A 9,474-nucleotide genomic window follows, 5' to 3' on the forward strand; every position below is an offset into this window, starting at 1 on the left:
TTTATGGTTGCTGAAAAGAATGGAGAAATCTGCATGTTTTCAGTAAATATCTGCATATAGGGAGAGCACTTCTGCACTATGAGGGAGTTTGTGTTCATAGATTGCCCTTTATATACAAGGTGAGTAGATATTTCCACAATTCAGATATACAGAATCAGTTCATTTATATAATTTATTTATTTAAAACTTTTCAACCAAATAGAGTCCCCAAGGTAGCAAACATCAAAATATTAAAACATTTCAACAGTAAAAAACATTTAAAATAAAGTATATATAAAATAAACAAATAAAAATACACAAACACAGATAATGACACAAAACAGGAGATGGGCCAATAACAATTATCAAGGGTATTTCCAAACGACTCAGCCTTGGTTAGTAATTGGATGAAGACCTGGACCTCCAATGAAGACCAGGGCTACATAGGCAGGCGATGGCAAACCACCTCTATTAGTCTCTTGCCATGAAAACCCCACTATGGGTTGCCATACGTCAACTCTGACTTGAGGGCACTCTCCACCACCACCATTCCAAACAATACAAAAAAAAGTCTTCCCCCTGTCGGCAAAAAACAAAGATAAAGGGAGACAATTCAATCTCCCTGGGGAGAGAGTTCCAAGGTTTTGGTGCCGTGACTGAGAAGGCCCTTTCTTGGGTTGCCACCCATCTAGCCTCAGATGGTGGGGGTATCTAAAGCAGGGCCTCCAAAGATGATTGGACAGGTAGATTCATATGGGAGAAGGCGATCCTTAAGGTATGCTGGCCCCAGACTATATATGGCTTTAAAGGTCAATACCAGCACCTTGAATTAGCCTGGAAGCAAATTGGGAGCCAGTTTATATAGCATAAGACTAGAGTGATACGGTGCCTATAGTCCGCTCAGCATTCTGGCTGCAGCATTCTGTGCCAGCTTTAGCTTCTGGACTGTACACAGGGGCAGCCCCACTTAGAGCTCCCTCAGTCAAGAACTCAAACAAACTGAGTGGATTAACCACACCGTAGAGAACGATTGGCTCTATACAGCAAACACAATATGTAAGTGTTTTATAGTTTTTTGATTATCCACAAAAAATGTAAAGTTAAAAATATTTAAGAATAATTACAAAAATCTATCCACATTCCAATCATGAAAGGCAAAATTCTATCAAAAAGAACATTCAGTAATAAGTATAAATACATAAATAACGACTGCTCATAAATATTACAACTCAGTCCAAAGATGCAATCTAAACATGATCCAATAGAGTCAATGATGTCTCTCTCTTCCTTACAGGTTGCTGCATAGAGGAAGAATGCACCAGCGGAGCACTCCCTGTTGCAGGTAATTCTTCAGAATCAACGCATAAATTTATAATCCACTTTTCTTTCTCCTTTAGGTGGAGCCGTGAAGAAGGAGGAAGGATGGAAGACCCCCCTGCCCAACAAGGGGCTGGCTAAACAATCACACTTGTTTCACAATATCACTTCATCAGGGGCCACACATTTGGTCCACCAAACAAAAACTATATAAGTAAAAAAAAAATTTCAATGAAGACCTTTTATCTACAACAACCATGTCCATCAGGTAAAAGGCAGCCCTGGCCGCTGCTGACACTTGTTTATTCAAGAGAAGGCCCAGGTCCAGCAGCACCCCCAAGCTACAAACTGTCCTTTAGGGGAAATGCAAGCCTATCCAGAACTGGATATATCCCTTTTCTTAGGAAAGCCTTCCTCTCACCAGTAACACCTCCATTTTGTCCATATTAAGTTTGTCAGCCCTCATCTATCCCAAAACTATCCCAAAACAGGGACCCGTTCACAGTTTCCACAACCACCCTGGGATCTGCAGAAAGCACAGGATAGCACTGAGGGTCATCTTTATTTTTATTTTATTTATATTTCAATTTATATACCGCCCATCCTCAGGGGCTCTGGGAGGTGAACAAGTTAAAATCAATAAAAACAAGAAAACAACAATACTAAAATCAACATACAAAACAATAATGAAATAAATTAACCAAGTGCAATGGTGGGGAGAACCCCCCCACCCCAAAGGTTGGAGGCCAACATGGCACCGCCCCCTTCAACCACCGAACGCCTGGCGGAACAGCTCTGTCTTACAGGCCCGGTGGAACGATAATATGTCCCGCTGGGCCCGGGTCTCCATTGACAGAGCATTCTACCAGGCTGGGGCCAGGACTGAAAAGGCCCTGACCCTGGTTGAAGTAAGGCAGGCTTCCTTAATCTGCATATTAGTGGCCCAAATCTCTGGAAGATCTCTCCCAGCAGCTTTACATAGATGGTGAAAAGCATAGGGGACAAGCATGCTGGAAGGGCAGAGCCAAAGGGCAGAGCAGCAGTTCCCCAGAATTACATTCTGAGATAGGACTGAAATCACCACAGAACAGTGCCTCTCAGTTCCAACTCCAAAATATGGTCCAGAAGGACACCATTATCAACATTATCAACAAAAGCCAAGTCAAAGCATTAGTCAGAGCATGAGCTAATGCCAGAAGTGAGTCCAGAGTCCAAGAGCAAGGTCAGGCACAGTCCAAGGTCAGTTACCGATAGTGTCAGGTCCAAAAGCAGGCACAGGCAAGGTCCACAGAGCACAGAGTGGTTGCAGGCAGTAGACACGTTGCTTCCACACCTGGCTGTTGCTCCTGACTGGCTTTTATAGCCAGGCGTGGTTTTCAGCCAGCTGCTGGGGCTCCATCCTGATGCTACTCATCATCGCTCTCCAGCAGCTGGGGTCGGCTCAGGAGACGACCACTGCGCCGTCTCTCCTGCAGTTCCAGCCTCAGCCTTTGTCTGCAGCGTTCTTTACGCGTGGGCGAACCTGGGGGGGTGGAAGCCCCTGGCTGGGCTTCCCCTGTGGTGCTGGCAGTCCCTGACTAAGCTTCCCCTCTGGAAGTCCCTGGCTGAGATTCCCCTGTGGTGCCGGGGCTGGAGAGTACTGATGGCTCTGCTTCAGCTGCTGGCTGTAGGCTCCGATTAGCCAGCAGCTGTGGCTCCTGATTACCAACCTTCGCTGAGTCAGGGCTGGCTGCATGGAGCTCCTCTTCTCCTGAGGAGGAGTCCTTGCTCTCACTGAGCCCAGACTGGGCCATGACAATTAACAGGTTCCCACTTCCTCATCCATCTCCCTGCGTAGGTCATCCACTAGGGCAACCAAGACAGTTCCAGCCTCATAAACAGGACTGAAACCAGATTAGAATGGATCTAAACAATCTGCTTCATTCAGGAATCTCTGAAGTTGCCCAGTCACCACCCATTCAATCACCTTGCTCAAGAATGGTACATTTGATACTGGATGGTAGTTATAAAACTCTCCTGGATTCTGAATATGTTTCTTAAGGAGTGGACACACCACTGCTTGCTTCAAGGCAAGGACAATCACATCCTCCTCTCAGGAAGGCATTTACTGTTTCCTGGACCCAATCCACCGGCCGCCCCTGGCAGATTTAAGCAGCCGGGAGGAGCAACAGTCATACAAGCAGGCAGTAGGTGTCGAACTTCCAAGGACCCTGTCCACATCCTCAGACTGGTCAAGCTGAAAGGCATCCCACACAACTGGAAAAATCATAACCCTGCAACAGTCTGATCATGTCACTACTATTGTAGAGTCCAAGTTGGAACAGGTGCAAGAGATTTTATCCACAAAGTGCTTAGCAAAATGATCACAACAGGCTGCAAAGCAGTCCAACTCCTCCTGCAGGCCAGAACTCAATAGGCTCCAGACCACTCTGAAGAGTTCTGCAGGTCTAAACTGTGTTGATGCACTTTCTGCCGGTGAGGCGCGGGCTGCAGTCATGGGCCGCCAACATTCCCGTTGTTATCGATACTGCAAGAACAAGCCCTACCCAAAGTCCTGTTCCTGCGGAGGTGTTTCTGATGCTAAGATCAGAATCTTTGGCCTTGGCAGGAAAAAAGCCACAGTCAATGATTTCCCACTTTGCACGCACATGGTGTCAGAAGAATATGAGCAGGTGTCATCTGAAGCTCTTGAGGCTGCCCATATCTGTGCCAACAAGTACATGTTGAAGAATTCTGGCAAGGACGGCTTCCACATCCATGTGCACCTCCACCCCTTTCAAGATCACTGTGGCTTGTGTACACATCGGCCAGGTCATCATGTCTATTCACACCAAGGCGCAGAACAAGGAGCACATCGCTGAGGCACTGCACAGGGCCAAGTTCAGGTTCCCTGGTCGTCAAAAGATCCACATCTTCAAGAAATGGAGCTTCACCAAATTCAACGTCAACAAGTCTGAGGAAATGGTTGCTGAGAAGTTCCTCATCCCAGATGGATGTGGAGTAAAATACATCCCCAATAAGGGCTCCTTGGACAATTGGTGTGCGCTGCATGCAGCATGAACAGTTCATGCACTCTTAGTTCCCCCAGCTGTCACCCTGAAGGGTGTTTAATTAAAAAAAATACTGCTGGTATCCAATCCTTGTCTTGGTCTCCATACCAGTCTTGGTATCTATATAAGTCTAAACCCCAGCAAGTAGTGACTTGTCCATGACAAGGGGACAGTCTTCATTCACCTCTCCAGCTTAAGATCATCTTCTTTCTGCCCGAGCAGAACACCAGATCAAGAGGGTGACCTGCACAGTGTGGGCGGATCTGTTGTTATCTGAGACAGACCCATGCTTTCCATGGAGACCATGAAATTCTGAGTTGTTCCCAACAAAGTAGCCTCAGCATGGATATTGAAACAACCAGCTTAAGAGTCTTCAACACTACTTCCAAGACCACTACTTGCCCCTTGCTCTGTTTAGACAAATAGACAGGTCTTGTATAAGCTACTGCTCCTTGACAGCCTGTCTATATTTGGGTACCCAACTGACTACCCTATCTCTCTCTATTCCTTTTTAATTATTATTTTATTATTTTATTCATGGGATTGTTTATAAAATATTATATAAATGGCCGTCAGATGCATCCCTAGACCCTTCCTGTACCGTTGCCTTAGTGGTGCAAGCAAAATATCTGCCACTGTCTGTAAATCTGCTTGTTTGTCTTTGAGGCAACCAAAGCTCATCTGATCTTTCTTTCCTATACACAATATATAGATGGAACTATACTTTCAGTGGTAGAAGCAGGAGCAGAAGAAATTCTCCAGTGGCAGAGACAGCAGCAGTAGTGGGCCCAGAGACAACACAGTTGCTGCTGGCGAGCTCTTTGCCCTATCTGTTTCTGTGCATATGTATCTGAGGGCCAAGCTACAAGTGCCCTCCACTTGCTCTCCACTTGATCCACTTGCTGTTCCAAGTGTCATTCATCACTTGTAGCTTGGCCCTGAGACTACATTTCCAGTGCCCATTTGTGTTTTGTGCCCTGTGTGCATGCATCTGGTATATGCCAGGCTTTTCATATTCTGCCACCACCCTGCTTTTAAATAATAAGGCTGGGTGCAAACTCTTAACCAGCTCAGCAAATCCCAGCTCCGCTCTGTCTACCACTAGTGGATCCAAATCTTCCCAAGCATTAGCCTTCCTGACCAGCATTAACTCTGAATCTCCTAGATTCAGTGCCAGCTTGTTCTGCCTTAGCCCCTTGACCACAGCATCAAAATACTGGTTCAGAACCAGAACAGATGCATTTGGAGGCTTAGACAATGAAATATAGAGCTGGGTATCATCTCCATATTAGTAACAACCCACCCCCAAAGCATTGGGTTATCTCATTCCATAGCCTCATATAGATATTATAATAATAATAACTCATAATACAGGGCCCAACACATTGATTAGGTTATGAAACTGTTATAGTCTCCACTGTGTTTTATTGATCTGTGATAGTGTATCATTATAACAGTATTGCTTGAAGGCAGGGGCACATGCAAGATGTGAATATTACCCTTTAATTCTCCTGGGCTCCACCACTCTGGTCCTGTCCAAGAGCTAAAATTTGTCATTCAAGGACTGACAAAGCTAAGAATAAAGTGTACTGGAACTAAAACTCTAAATGCAAAAATATCAGGTACTTAACAGTCACATTCAGCTAAAACAGAGTGATATTTAGGCTGCAGACCTGGCTGTCACATTTCAGCTTTAAAAGCAAATCGGTTTAAGGAGTCTTTTTCAGCATGCTCTTTAACAGCCAAACACTTGCAGAAAGGACGGCATGGTGGAGAAAGCTGAGTAATAGCCTGTAGAAAACTGGACTGTGAAAACCTGACAGTCAGGCGCAGGATGACCAATTCCTAAGGAGATCCTCAAGGCAGCACAAAGCACCACAGAAACTGACAGAACACTGCTTAAATACCTAAAAAAAGAAAAGCATACTTCTTTTGTACATAGTTTTTTCCCTTGTATTTGTTGTTATTATTAGAAAAAGTTATATTTTGTTTGGCAGCAGAGTTAATCAGAAGCGTTTCCCCCAATGTGCAGGATTAATCTTCAGGTATTTGAATTGTAGAAGAGACAGAACTTAAAATTTATTGAGGTAGATTCCTTTCACAGCAACATCTTGGAGTAGAAAGAGTCCTAGTCTAAAGAATTACTTTCCCTATTACCACAGGGATCTTGCACGGCATCAAGACTGGATGCGGGTGTGTGGCTGAGGCCTTTATGGCAAGAGTTCTGAAAAATACATCCCTCCACTTTTGAAGGCCATGAGGCAAGAAGAGAATCTCCCAATGGAAACAGAGAGAGACATCAAGAGGCAGTCCCACCTTACATAAAAAGAAGCAGCTTACTTAACTAGAGAGTAACACATACACACAGAGAAACATTCAGCGCCCTCCTCCACCAATGTCCAAGGCATGCTGAGTCGCCTATTCCAATATTAGGTATAGTGGTATAAGGAATAGTTTGTTCTCTTTGGTTAGAAGAGAAGAGTCAATGTGAGGATAAGGGTCCTTTAAGAGATGGGAGGGATATTATCAGGCAGAAAGCTGTAGGAGAGCACGCAGAAAGGTTCTCTACAAATGGGAGTCCTTTGGTTCATAATATTTTAAAAGTCTTAATTATAGAACAAGGGTTCCTGCATAATTTACCAGCCAGAGAATATTACAGCCACAAAAGGTGATCTCTTGGAAAACTGCAAACATTTTCTATGATCTACTGAGTACCTTCCATTCTCAGAAATATTACAGCACTACGTTTCTTGTGTCTACACAGGAAGTTCAAATTTCAATCCTGTTCTGCATAGATTCTCATTTACAGAGGACACTGTGTGTTAGTTAGTGTTTCTGATTATAAATCATGTAGCTATTCCAATAATACAGAGCAAAAAAACCTGTTCATGCATACCAGCAACTGATTTGTTACAAGATGAGTTTTTTTTAAAAAAAGAAACTATGCAGTTGTACAATATTGTTTTCACCTTCACCCCCCTTTAGATCTCAAGCCCATTGGAGTTTCCATGTGGTTTTAATTAGAATATAATTCTTATTTATAGCACAGGAAATATTTTAAATCTGTTGATATAGTAAAACCGGTGAAACTCTAGCCACCCTGATTTCACCCCAATATTACTTTAGTTACTTGGTTCAAATTCCATGTGTTCAAAAGAAATTTGCCCTAATTTTATGTTGTCTCTTAGACACTTGAACTACAAGAAAGCAATGTAAGGTTCTCACTCTCACTCTCACAGACACACACAGAGATGCATACAATATCTCTTGCATTTGGTTCAGTTACTCAGTTCTGGAGGCAGAAACCCAAACATAAAGGCGCTCTGTAGTCTGGAATAAGCACAGCCGTCTTCTTTTGCTTCTTGTACACACCACATTCTATTAGCGTGACATCACCCACACTTCTAAGTAGAATACCACTCTTCTTTGCACATGGTTGTCATGTATCTCTCCAGGCTGCCTTTCCTGTATACAAACAGCTGAGGAAGTGCCCTGTGTTTCCTCAGCTTTCCACCATGTGTGCTGTCCACATCCATTTGGACTAATCATACAAACAGCCCTTCAACCATTCTCTTCAGAGTTCACACAGTTAACCCTATTTTAGCCAGCCTTACACACATGCACAAATTATCAACAGCCACTCCATAAATCATAACCACACATATATTTTGCATTCAAATTTATAATGTTAGTTTTATGGCTCTGGCTACTAGCCAACAGGAAAGCTTAATAAGACTATGCATGAACTAGACAAAGGTGTATGATACAGTCCCAGCAGAACTAAAAGTCTGGTGTTTAAGCAATTTCCCCACTAAATGCCTTTTCTTTTCTTTTTTTCCAAAGGAATGATGTCAGGATAGTATTATTCTGAATGTATCAGAGAATGCTTTAAATTATGCTGCATACAGATGCCGCACTGCTAGAAAAATGTCAAGTCTCTTGCTTGTTGTAGAGGTTGATTTTTCTGTTTGTGCATGAAAATGTGAAAATCCATTGTACAATGGAACATAACACAGGTCAGAAATCTGTTTCTTAGATAATTTTAAGTGATTGTTAGGCTGCTTTGTTAAAGTCTGCAATTTTATCAAGTCACATATTATCTTGGCATAATGTGCAAAATATAAAAAAGGCTGGCAAAGTAGTTAAGGGCTAAATCCTTCTTCGAATCTCAGCTCAGCCCTGTAGTCAATATAGTAGGCTTCTCTCTCTCTCTCTCTCTCTCTCTTTCTCTCTCAACTATTCAGCCTCCAAATTTGGGAATATTAATCATAAGATTTAACAGCATTGTATGCTAATAGCATATGTGAAATATATTCGGAAAAAGCCACATTACAACAATATTAAGTGTGGCAACAATACTTTTTAATGACTTGGAAGAAGAATGGATTAGAATATCAGGCTCCAACCATTGTTTTTTAACTGTAACCCAACTGTGTACTTGCACCAATACATTTCTTGGGCAATTTGTCCATTTGGGTATGCAAGTAACTTCTATAACCTGCATCTGTCTCCAGTTATAATTTGCAGTCTGCTTCTGGTATTTTCAGCATGAAAACTAAAGACTTCATAAATAGGAATCTACGTTCCTGTAGTATTCCACAGTAAATTAACTTATGTTTGAATTATCATTGACATTTAGGGAGTTCTTCAGGCAATATGTCCATGGAATTTCAAGAAACAGCAAATATATGACTTGCAAAATTTCTTCACTATTTGCACTTTACCAATGATGCATTTTACCAATGATGCAGTATTTGCACTTTACCAATTTAGACAAATGATCCATAATCTTTTTTTTAAAACGAATTCTTGTCCTACATACCTCCTCTTACAGTTATACCAGCAATTCAATTTTTTTAAAAACATTTGACCATGCACATGAACAGCTTTCAATATTGAGTGGATCTACACATTTTGGGGTATTGCACTACTGTTATCATTCACCACCTGAATTTCCTAAGCAGTTCTGGTTTTTTTTTTTAATTCTTTATTTCTATAACTTTTTTTCCAAACACAACAGATTAACAAACAATATACTATTTACAGAACAAAAAAAGAATAAACTTGTCATGGAAGAAGTAGCATATTATATAACCTGAAGGCTAACATTACCTTCACTATGTATAAT

General features: G+C 42.2%; 1 pseudogene; it reads left to right on the forward strand.

Moving 5' to 3' along the window:
* The first annotated feature begins 3,791 nt into the window (after positions 1-3,791).
* On the forward strand, positions 3,792-4,356 carry LOC129336987 (60S ribosomal protein L10-like; annotated as a pseudogene).
* The last annotated feature ends 5,118 nt before the right edge of the window (positions 4,357-9,474 follow it).

The sequence above is a fragment of the Eublepharis macularius genome, chromosome 10 (genome assembly GCF_028583425.1).
Source record: "Eublepharis macularius isolate TG4126 chromosome 10, MPM_Emac_v1.0, whole genome shotgun sequence".
Lineage (NCBI taxonomy): Eukaryota > Metazoa > Chordata > Lepidosauria > Squamata > Eublepharidae > Eublepharis > Eublepharis macularius.